The following is a 10,583-nucleotide window of genomic DNA, read 5'->3' on the forward strand; positions in this document are numbered from 1 at the left end:
ACCAATTGGGTTATTGGGTTATTGGGTTATTTGGGTTATTGGGGTTAACCTTCCTGACATATAAGGCTCGTAGCGCTTAGTGATATTGTGTTATAGGTCGAGCCATGGTAATAAGGTAGCTATACTGATCATCTTTAATCGACGATATCTCCGCGAAAAATAAAGCTTTTTACAAATAAAAAAATGCGTTTTGAAGGGGAAAGATAGTAGTTTCCAATGATATTTTCAGTTTTGAGAAAAAAAATTTTTTCGCCAAGTTACATAACCTTGAAAATAGCAAAAATACGTGTTTTTTGCACTTTTAGGTTAAAATATTTCGGAAACCTAGGGTGATGGATCAATTCCGAGGTCAGATTCGGATTCAGCGCGCCAAATGCCTTCGGAAACGTAGTGTCTGATCTCTGGAATTTTTTCCTTGTTGGCCTATGATAATCAACACCAATTAGTTATCTTCAAATACAGAGCGGCACTGTAATAATACCTAGAATTTTATTATTTTACATTTGAGTAACAACCGTTTCAAGAATTTAGTTATCTTCCAAAAAAAAAAGAAAAAAGACAAATACATATATGGTACATTGCTCTTGCAATTGGTCCTGGCAAAGGCCGACTCTATAATTTCTATATTCTTTATTTTGAGATTTATTAGTAGCTGATGTAGTTCCTCGTCTAAGTATTCTGGACCACAAATGATGTGTGTTTGATGTACTAAGGTCTTGACGATCCCTTATTTCTAGCCTGGATGGTGCAGATTCGGCATTAAATGACTATAGGTTGGCTTTATGTAAGCACTGTACCTTAGGGTGCCACTCGATTTTATCTTGATAAGAAAGTCTAGAAGCAGAAGAGTATCATTTTCATTCATCTATATGGCAAGGTTGATGTCCGACTGCAATCCATTCATGCGATCCAAAAATTATTGCTTGTTGCCAGGATGCATCGTCGACATATCTAAACCAATACTTCGTTCTTATAGGTACTCCCTCCAGAGCTTTCCTCTTGAAGGTTTTATGTAGATATTTGCCACAGTCGTGAGGAAAGGTGAGATAAAAACTGTGTCTTCTACCAAATCAATTACTATTCTTGTCTTCTACAATGAGGTTTCGATGAAGTTCTTCAAACCTATTTGTTCCTTTGTGAGCAACCAGTCACGTCAAAATTCAGTAGGATATCATCTAGATCTGGCTGGAGTTTTTTTTACATATTGTACGGGTGAGTGTCTGACAGCTGCATTCACTATTTGTCACAGAGATAGGTTAAAGTTATCGTTCGGTATTCTTTCACCACATATTTAGAGGAATAAGTGCTTACGGAAAATATAAAAAGTTGTAAATGAAATATAACTGAAATAAATTGTTCTGTCGATTCTGCATTTGAGCTGATAAAGCGTCACCTTGTACATACTGGCTGAAGCCGAAGAGAACCGTTGCACGGCCCGATGCCCCCGCGAGGCCGAAAACGAGCGAGCAGCGTGGATCGTTCCTGGGGGAGGCCGAGATATTGGCATCTCGGAAGCGTGTCGTCGCCAAATATACGGCCTCCTGGGGCACGAAATGTCATCGTAAATTCAATTAGTATCCGTCTTCGTCGCGGCCTTACGCTGCCGCGGTTTCTGCGACGGCCTGACCTCGGGTTGGGTTTCTGCTTGACGCCGTTGTCGACCATTTAAGAAACTTACACTGCAAACACATATTTCAAAGTCGGTAGGTACAGAACTTTGTGAGAAAAAGTCTTCTTGCATCATTAATGTTCATTAAGAAAAAATATTTAGTTCGTTGAAACTTTCACGTATGGAGCGAAGAAAAACCACACGCAATAAAAGAGCTTCACGGATTTTCAGTTAACGTCTGGTGCGGGATTATAGGAAAATTTATTTTAGGGTCTATCACTCTACCTGTAAGGTTGAACGACCAAAATTATTTGAAATTTCTTCTTCCCCTTCCCCTTCCTGAGGCTGTCGAAGAAGTACTCATTAATACTTGACGACAAATGTGGTACATGCACCTGCTCATTACAGCCATTTGGTGAGAGATCATTTAAATCAAGCATTTCCAAAGCGTTGGATTGGTTGAGGTAGTGACTTTTCTTGGCTTTCTCGCTGTACGGATTTTAATCCGTTAGACTTTTACTTTTAGGGTCATTTGAGAGGAACTGTTTTCAACTCTGTAACACCTAATACGGGAGAAGAACTTTGGAATAGAATAAAAGACGCCATACAACAAGTTATACGAACGTATAATTCGTTTCCTATTATCAATAGTTTCATAAAACGTTTAAGGAAATGTGTTGAAGAGAATGGGGGACTCATAGAAGATTTATTATAAATTAGTAGACGTTTATTTACTGCCACCTTTCAGTTTATTATGTTATTTATTATGTTTATCCAAAAAATATGAGGTACGTATTAATAAATATTTTCTGTACTATCTTCGTAACCGAGCATAATTTCGATTTTTGATAAGTATATATTTTTTGTGGAGAATAAAAATCTCTACCTATTTCTGATAGGTGGGTGTAAAAATGTAAACGTACAAAAAAGTTACAGAAGATTCACAACGGGTTGTAGAAAAATGAACGCCCTGTATGATTTAACCTAATGGAAACATTATGACTGCATACTTCGTGAAGGGAAACTAAGTAACAGCAAATTTTGCTCAAATCGGATAACTGTTTTCTGAGTAACTTTTTATTTCGACATTTTTTGTTTAAGCAAGTTTGGTTAAATCGACACCATTTGAGTTCAATATTATAGCCTTGAAGTATGTAACATTCGTTAGATAACACCCTTTATAAGCCACATTTTCTCGTAAGCCGAAAATACTATATTCGTCTCTTAAGACAAAATTGAAAATATTAAATTTTGCATTTTTCTAATTAAAACACTAAATTTGATGTTCTTATCAATTAACTTAATTTGACCGGAATGTATTTTGTAAATAACTAAAAATATTTAAAAACTTAATTAAGGTTACAATATTTTACTTTGATAAACAACATCTATATGACAACGGCAATTTTGAAATGAAAATGTTTCAAAACTGAATGTTGTGTTTAAAATTCTCTCCCAATTTTCTCGGAAGTCAAATTTGAATTTTTTAGTAGAACATCCTGTGTAGTTTTATTTAGTTAGACAATACTTTCATAGATGGTGATTATTTGAGATTTTTTATCATTAACGGTTATTTTTTTTATTAGTGTGTAACCTATATTAATACTGAATTTACCTATATATTGTATCAAGGTTAAAAAACACTATTCATCGATTTTAAAAACGAAACATTTCAAACCTCACAGATTTCACTTTCCCACAAGGGAGGTTGGAAAACGCGAATTCCAGAATCCCAGTTGCTGAATAAGTGAAAAAGTAACAGTGATATACACTCTAATTTCGCCTGCCTTAAGTAGCTGCTACTTACCATAAATAGGTGTAGTAAATTACAATTAAGGCGCATATATTCATCAATCCCTTTCCTTCAGGCCTTGAAGAATATTCTAATCTAGCAGGCTGCATACCAAGCAGGCCTATTATCGTGATAGTATTGTTACTTAGTGGTCTCTGGAGAAATTACCGTGAGTGCCGTTTGGAACCCGTTCGCTTTCGCACACACACGCACGCACCGCAGGACGTTATAGCGGAGAGGCTGACGCCTTAAGAGGAAGTAGTCTTGTAGAGGATGGTTGCCTATAGCATAAACAATGTTAAACTTAGCATTAGTGCCTGAAAGTGAATCATTACATATATTCCAATCAATCCTTTTCTAAAATTATTACCACCTTTCATTTCAAAATTCATAAATAACATGTACCATCTTCTAACAATGATATACTTTTGTATAAAGAATTCTGCATAAAATATAATCTCATATAGCCATCAACTTCACGAAGAAATACGTACGTAATTTTTACAAACTTTACAGTTCTAAAAGTTTAAATAGTATCCACCTCTATTTAATTATCCTTTCTGTGATTGTATTAATCCAAATAAATACTCCTGACAACATTTTAGGTGACCACCTAAGTTACCTACATAGGTTCGGTATCGAAAACGATAAATCAAGTAGTGTTGCCAACTAGATTTTCGGAAATCTCGGATCCAGGACTATCAAAGGACTCGCCGAGATCCTGCCCTTCGATTGCGAACCCGTCCGAAGCACCCCTGCAAACAACATTCTAATCAGGTAGGCGCTGCCTCATCCTTATCGGTCCCGGCCTTAATAGGAAGTGTTTTCTCCGGCAAGTATCAATTTATAGGGTGTTTCAATTAGGCTCTGTCAAATTATACCCCGGAATACCTTCTTGGAGGCCCTAATGGCTAAAGATAACTGAATACTCATTAAATTGGGAAAACTATTTACATTTTATGTTTACCATGGAACAATTTACTACCTCACTAATAGCTCCTAACATTTATAATGTTTGAACCTTCCAAACCCATCTTTTCGTTATATCATATTGTTTTACTTTTTACGTAGAATAGGCCAGTCATTATAGCTTTTTTTTCGGGAAAAAAATACTATTAGAAGTTTCTCTGCGGAATATTGTTCAGAAACGTGTTATAAACAAAATATCAAAAAATCAACTCGAGACTAGTTGGGAAACTCGCGTAAAAAAACTGTTATTCATAGAGAAAAAAGGTTTATACAAAAAAGGCAGGTATTAAAAAAATCTGTAAAATAAGACAAGTCCGATTAAAATCCGATGATTTGTTTATGCGCAAGAACTCAAAAATGGTCGAAAATGTCCTTTTCCTCAATTGCTAATAATTAATACAATTTTCATCGCAGACACTTGTAATTCAGGATTTTTGAAGCTTTTTGCACCCTTAATAAGTGGTAAAAATTTCAGCCCAAAAACTTCATTAGCTTGGCGTTGGCGGAATTTGTTATCTAAGAAGATGCTATTTTCAATTCATTTTTCCCAAGCTCACAGGCGTTGTAGGGTTTCGATCATTAGTTGTTTTTGTACCTAAATAGTTGTATTGACATATGCATTTACTGATAATTTAATTTTTCAAATTTAATTTGTTTAAAAATGACTGAAAAAATGTTAATATTTATTAAATTGTTAAGCGCGCATGCTCCGCCTCGCTCTCCCCACTCGTTCGCTAGACCAAGTAATAGAACGCATCGCCGCTATCTTCTTTTTCGCAATTAAATAGTTGAATTCACCTTAATGTTAATGTAGGACATGAAAATATAGCTCTTAATGTATACTCTCTCCAAATTTCGGCTCTTAATATTAATAATTAAGGTCACTGCGATTAAATAAATAAAAAAAATTATCTCAGCTTCTAATCAACTTACAACAACGATTTTTTTTTAAATTCGAAGAAAACTAAAGTAAAGAGGTTACTATTTTATTTTATAATAATTACCTATCTTAACAATTTAATAAATATTAACATTTTTTCAGTCATTTTTAAACAAATTAAATTTGAAAAATTAAATTCTCAGTAAATGCATATGTCAATACAACTATTTAGGTACAAAAACAACTAATGATCGAAACCCTACAACGCCTGTGAGCTTGGGAAAAATGAATTGAAAATAGCATCTTCTTAGATAACAAATTCCGCCAACGCCAAACCAATGAAGCTTTCGAGCTGAAATTTTTACCACTTATTAAGGGTGTAAAAAGCCTCAAAAATCCTGAATTACAAGTGTCTGCGATGAAAATTGCATTAATTATTAGCAATTGAAAAAAACGGCAATTTTCGACCATTTTTGAGCTCTTGTGCATAAACAAATTATCGGAATTTAATCGGACTTTTCTCATTTTATAGGCTTATTTAATACCTACCTTTTTTGTATAAACTTTTTTTCGCTATGAATAATAGTTTTTTTACGTGAGTCAAAAAACCACTTTTCCATAACTTTGACCACTGTTAAAACAAAGTTTCCCAACTAGCCTCGAGTTGATTTTTTGATATTTTGTTTATAACAGGTTTCCGAACAATATTCCGCAGATAAACTTCTAATAGTATTTTTTTCCCGAAACAGGCTGTTTCATGTCTATAATGAATGAGCTAGAAACAAAAATACTTTTCTATCACGAGTACTGCATAACAACTCCTCAACAATAACTACTCGTTTCACGAAAAAGTTTCTGAGGTAGGTGGTTTGAATTTTTTTGGGGGATTTACAGCCCACGCGGCCTCTAGTTCAATGCATATATTCTACCTCAATAATTTTTTTGTGACCTTTAATAAATGTATTGTATAAAATCGTAAGTATGTGTAAAAAAATCGTATGAATTGTTTTCCGAAACCTGTAGTTTTAAAATAATTTTAGATCAATTATTTTTGGAATGCTTTATAACGTTGATTTGATTGGGTGATTTGGATAGTTGAACAATTTCCAGGTTGATTTCAGTGTCATTAATTTAGACTTGTTGATATTTCCCGAAACATAACACTCTTATCTTCAGAAGAAAATTTAAAACTATCAATGAAGTCCGGTTGATATTTTTTATTTGCACTTTGCATTGAATGGCGTTCCGATGCATAATTTGTTTATAGATTGTAAATATATGGAGTGGACAAACCATCCTGTGTCCAACCATAGGAATATTGTAGATTTTCATGATGCTTAGAGTTCTTCATTTATCCTTAGTCCTCGAATTAGGCTTCACAGCCTTAACACATGCTCCTTCACATAGCTACCAGCTTTTGTTTTTTCTTTTTCGAATTGCGCACCCATATTAGACCCTCACATTCGCATAGTACGTGGACTACGGTCTTTTCCTCCTCCTGTCAGAAACTACAGAGGCTATCTTTCTAAAAGCCAATGCTACTCAGATGTTTTCTTGACTTTGGCTCTGTAGGTATACCGTTAACTCCTTCGATGGTTCCTTTAAGAACTTCTTGACTTGTTCCTGTTTAGAAACCCTTCTGGCCATCACAACTGAGCCTTTTCTTCCCATATACACAAGTGTCTTAATAAAGTAGCTAGCAGCCGCAAGAAAGTTCAAGACACGATTGTATATAAGCCTGCCCTGGTTGACATCAGCTTTCTCGTTACCACGACGTGGATAATGCCGTAGTACTCAAGCTAGGGTCACATTGTTCTGACTTCTTAGTATGATCAAAGCGTTCTAGCAGCTTGGAATTGATCTGTGCACCAAACCAGGTATAATTTATCAGGGGGTCACTTCTTCCAGTTCTTCCTTCCTAGTATTACCATCTTAAAGATTTTTTGAAATATGTCAGACCTGATGAAATGGGGAAAAACTATTTCTGTGGGTAGTTTTTCCAAGTTTTATAATGGAATTTAAAAACTGTATAATTTTTTAAAATAAATGTCCTCTATTGGAAACGATAAAATATACTCTCTTAATGATTAAAATTGATTAAACTTTTGCAGACAATTTTATCAATTGTTCATCATAAAATTGGAAAATTGTACGTCTTATTGTTGACTTCGATTATACTGTTTTAACTGGTTGTCTTTTTTTTTCCGAATTCAATGGATTTTCATAAGACGTTTTTTTTATTTTGTCCACCCGAATTTTAAATTTAGGTTCAAACAAAATTAATCCTGAAACACCCTGCATACTTGCGCAAATAAATTACTCTCAGACAAAAAAAAATTGTTTCAAAATTAAAGAAGAAATTTTAAAGATAACAGTTTCTTCTTTATATGTTTATATAAAAATGGTTAAATATTTTAATAAAGTTGTTAGATTTTCATATATCTGGACTCGCATTTAAACTGGAAGAGATATTGTGAATTTTTAACATCAACACTCGCATCTGTTTATTACCTTTTTTATAACATTAGAAATGTAATTGGAACTGACCATTTACTAAAACTGTATTATGCGCAAGTTGATAGCCGACTAAGGTATGGAATTACCTTTCCTCCACTCCACACTCTCACGTGATGTTTTTGTGGCGCAAAAGAGGATATTGCGATGCATTGCCGATGTCCCTAGTACACATTCATGTCGGGAACTATTTGGTAGATATAAACTCTTAACCCTTTTTGACCTTTATGTGTTTCAGATATGTTTGTTTGTGTTTAATAATAAATCTAAGTTTTTAGCTAACTGTGACGTCCATAACATAAACACTAGAATAAAGAATGATTTGCGTATCCCTCATTCTAGAGTAAATATTACTTTTAAAGCTCCAAGCCGGATTGGTGCCAAAGTGTTCAACAATCTTCCGGAAAATATAAAAAATATTAAAAGTGTAAATGCTTTTAAATTCAATCTAAAATTGTATCTTGTTGAAAAGTGCTTATATAGTACCGCAGACTTTTATACCTAATCAAGCATTACTTGTAACGTTTATTTACTCTTTTTTATATTATGTTTTATATATTTTATGTTTTTTTATATATGACGTGTGTTTAAATATTTGTTAAAACGTAATTTCTGTTTTTTACAACTTGATATGACGTTTCTTATACATTTTTTATGTCTCAAAGAATAAAAATATCTATCTATCATCTTCTTCACGAATTTTTTTCAGATGAAATGTTTTTCACTGATTTTTCTCATAATAATATAATTTGTAATCAGATGTAAAGTTGCTATACATAAATTGCTATACATAACATTCCTTCTATTTTCTCTGTTAAACTAATACTTCACGGATTTACAAGACAACATAAGTAATTAAAAGGAAATATATTTCGGTTTGCTAAATCTGCTGTAAATATACATAACACGGCTGGAAAAAAATCAGTTACTTATTTCCGTACATTTCGCATTTATGTCAGATGGTTTTGTGACATCAGTAAATTATGATGACAAAATCCCATTATCGGAAATGACTTTTTTGCTTTAATATCACATATAAACCCAATTTACTCAAAAACCCGAGACAGTCTCCACTAGATGGGCCGGTGATTGATTGATCATGAAACTACAACAAGGGAATCCCCTAAAAGAAAGTGAAAAACTCGCTCGTCGTCTCCTCCGTTAAGAAAATAATAAATCATAATTTACAACGGCCATCATAACGGAGAGGAGAAATAGATCAGATTATAATGAATGAAAAAATGGATAATGAATAGCTTTCAATAGATGTAACGCAATCGATAACCGTTTAGGTGAAGCCCCGCATGAAGTTATCAATGAACCGGAGCAGAAGGAAAGGAAGATAGGGAGAGAGAAGCAGAACAGGCGGCAGACGGATCTGGATCCTAATGACTTGACTTAGCATATTGATGGGGTGAGTCTCCCTATCCAGATGAGCAGTCCACATTAATTCGGCTTGTAAATAGGGATAATAAAATTTCAGGTTTGATTGGAGAACTGATTTAAATATAAAATTTTTACGATTCAGACTCAAGTACTTCGAGTTGTGGATTAAAATGTGGAGTAAATACAAAAGGAAGTCGAGGAGGATCCACATACACGGATATTTATTTGTACCTACCTTATGAAATTCCTTTTAAAATTCAAAATTTTCAATTGTCAGCTCTTGTTTTTTTTTATTTTAAATGTATGAGCACTAGAATAATTTAAATTAATTCTTTGATACTAAACATATCAAATATAAGTATATCAAATAAATTCAACTTCATAGGTAAACTACAAGGTAATTGATCATTATGAGAATAAAAATTAAAAATTATCTAACTGATAATGAAAAATATAAACAGGGTGTCCCACCGGAAAGTGCGTCGATCAATATCTATGAAAGTACTGCTCCGAAAATTTAGAAAATTTGGAAAAATGGCAATCTCTCCAGGGCGGACACAACTAAAATATCTAGAACTCTCCAGCACTTCCGGTTATACCGGAAGTCGCCACTAACTTCGTTATTTTAAATGGAACACTCTATATATTATTGTATTTTCGTATTCTACGTGAATTTTGAGGGTCACTTTATTAAATATTCCCTATACCTAGGAGTTATAGATTTTGAGATATTAATTTTTAAAGAAAAAGGTTGACAGATGCAAGGGTTCGCGGAGATGCTAGTAACTCTTTTCAGGAACGTCATGTCAAGTGAAGTTTTGGTACATGTAAAGGGCATAGATAACACTACATTATGGTATACCTATCAACAAATTAAAACATTTAATACTAGATGTTTCATTTTTGCTGTTACATTTTAATAACTTCAAACAGCTATAACTTTGTTAATTTAAATGGAACACCCTATCGTATGCAGATTGAAATTCCCTTGAAAGCCATATAATCATTGTTAGGGTTGCCGTTATTAAACATTATAAGAATATACAATAATATTAATTTGGCACTTAATATCTCCAAAATTTAGCTTAAAGTAACATTAATCTTTTTTATCACTTTTCGATGCCCTACTAGCATACCAATGAAATTAAAGACGGGCTCATTGGGTTGTCAAAATTACACCGATAAAGGGTAATATAATTTTACAATTATTGGTTTAACGTATTTGACGATATTGCTTTGTTGATTGGACAGTGGAGCCATAGTAACATGGAATCCATCCTACAATTCTAAAACCTTTTCTAGGGTTTATCAAAAGTTGGAATTAATACATTACATTGTACACACTAAATACTGTTGAAAATGTCTGAAAACGGCTCAAAAGTGTACGTATTGTTTGGTTATCAATATTTTATATATATATATATTATATTAAT

The sequence above is a fragment of the Anoplophora glabripennis genome, unplaced genomic scaffold (genome assembly GCF_000390285.2).
Source record: "Anoplophora glabripennis isolate ALB-LARVAE unplaced genomic scaffold, Agla_2.0 scaffold311, whole genome shotgun sequence".
NCBI classification, from domain to species: domain Eukaryota; kingdom Metazoa; phylum Arthropoda; class Insecta; order Coleoptera; family Cerambycidae; genus Anoplophora; species Anoplophora glabripennis.